Genomic DNA, 2,418 nt, shown 5'->3' on the forward strand with positions numbered 1-2,418 from the left:
AAGAATAGTAGTTGACTAATGTCCGGGATGATAGATAACTGGAGCACGCGAGGGATCCGCGATCACAAACAGGAAGCGCTTCCAGGTGGGTGCTAATAAAAAATTCACATCACGAAACGTCCACGAATGGGCAGAGAAGCATCACCGGTCAGGGTGCGAACCCAAGTGCTCAGAAAGCTACTCAAAGTTCAAACCAATCCTTAAAAGACGATGGCGGTTCTCACAGGCACCACAATATTCCATCGGAACAAGGAAGCGAGTTACGCCTAATCCACAATATGCGTCCACACATAATTTCGCAGGGGCCGAGGTGTAACGAACAGGAACCGAGGAAGGCTGTCTACACAGGAGGTTTGACGTAAACATCCGCAAGGAACTCTTCTTCCTGTGCCCTCAGGGATCTCAAATTCCCCAGTCGTAGCGACATTTCGCAGTCCTCGCCTTGCCTGTTTCTGCCATGTCTATGCTTCCGGAATGGACAGTTGCGTGCGTGCTTTCCTTCTGTTTTTTGCTTTCCGTTGGTCGACGGTAGCTACGCACGAGGGCGGTGCCCAGCCAACAGTGAGAGAATCGATATAATGGTATCGACCACAAGTGGGGAAGAGTTCGCCAGTCCTCAGACCGGACATTATGACGGGTTACAGCCGTTGAATAACCGTCACGCGAAGGACTTATGGCTACACAAATACCCCTGGATAGTCCGTTCTTTGCTTCGTATGTTTGGGTACAGTGATTTATAAGGGACGTATTTCTGAGGATAGCGGCACGCAAAAGCCGTCACCGTCGAATGTTCTTTTGCGAGGCTAGACACGCACGTGCTATTATATTCAATGATGGCGACAACACTGGTGCAGCGGTCGCTCATGACTTCGTCTGTTCACCCTGTATGAAATCGAAACTGAAAACTGAAACTAAAGGACGACGTCCGCAGACTATGTACCTTCGCGGCTTGTAGTGTTGTTTTCCAGATTACATTCAAACAAAGCTGGATATGTGCTGCCAGCTAAGGGCTAGGTTCCCAACGAAGTTTGAAGCAACGCATGCGTGCACCTAATTCCGAAATGAATATACCCAAGCAGCACATCATATAATCATATTAACCCAATAGATTGGTTGGATAGTTGTGCTGCTTAGGTAGGCTGTAGCCTGTAAAGCAATGCTCTCTTGGATCAGCACCCATGTTGTCACCGTATCATGGGATACAGTAACTCAGATTTAATTGCAGATCAGATTTAGTATGGGAGACGCATTAAAGGGACAGTCCGCTCCCTAAGCAAATACAGGGTGAATTTAGCGAAGGTTACATTTTTTTTTTTTTTTCGTTTTCATCTAACATTTTGATCATGTCGTAAAATACAAAATGACGTTTCTGGCGCTTCAAACTTTGCAGACTGATAGCTATTCGCCTGAAGGTTTGTGCTTTTTTTTTTCGAATGCTATCACTGCGTAGTAAAAAAGTTGGAAGAAAAACAAATTCTCACCCCATGCATTTTCTATGGCCTGTACCGCCCGCAAACTGCCATTTTTTCCTCTTATCTTCTTCACGTTCACATCACCGCGTATAGGTGGCGCTGCCTCAAAACCCTGCATCTGGTCCATCTGTTTGTTGGTTGTTCCATAGGTTTTGGTTTTGCTTCGTCTCCCTGCAGCACCACCTATATACGTGGTGATGTGGACGTGAAGCAGACAGAGGGGGAAATGGCGGTTTGCGGGTAGTATAGGCCATAGGAAATGCATGGGGTGAGAATTTGTTTTGCTTCTAACTTTTTTTCTACGCAGTGATAGCATTCGAATAAAAAAATATATATATGGATAAAACCTCAGGCGAATGACTATCAGTCTGCAAAATTTCAAGCGCCAGAGACGTCATCTTGTATTTTTACGACTCGGCCGAAATGTGTAACATTTGCTAAATTTACCCTGTAGAAAGAAATGTACGGCATGACGGCATGGATGTACGGCATGGCAGGAGCATTTTACTCCAACTCTCCTGTAAAACGTCTCGAAATCGTTGTATATCCAAAGTTATCAGTATTTTGACGTAAGAGCTTGTAGCGTGACGTTGCATGACGTCCACTGTGGGGTGGTCACGTGGAGCGAAGGTGACAGCCAATCGGAGGTCTCGCCTGGTCATGCGATGAGTGGGAACGCCCTTGTAACGTCACGGGGTTGTCTCGTGACGTCACAGATACGTCTCCGTACACGGGAATCTCAAATTGCATGGATTGCAGTGCATGCTTTGCGATGCCGATACTGAATTATGTACCATAGAACATCATTCAAAGTAACGCAGAAACATGAAAAAGCATGAAACGCACTACCCTTTCCTCCCCCCTCCTTCCTGCTGTCCTCTCTCCATCTGTCCGTGTCTGCACGTCGCTCATAGCCACGGTTGCTTCGTGACGCTAACAATGATTT

This window comes from Ornithodoros turicata, chromosome 6 (assembly GCF_037126465.1).
Source record: "Ornithodoros turicata isolate Travis chromosome 6, ASM3712646v1, whole genome shotgun sequence".
In the NCBI taxonomy this organism is placed as follows: Eukaryota; Metazoa; Arthropoda; class Arachnida; order Ixodida; family Argasidae; genus Ornithodoros; species Ornithodoros turicata.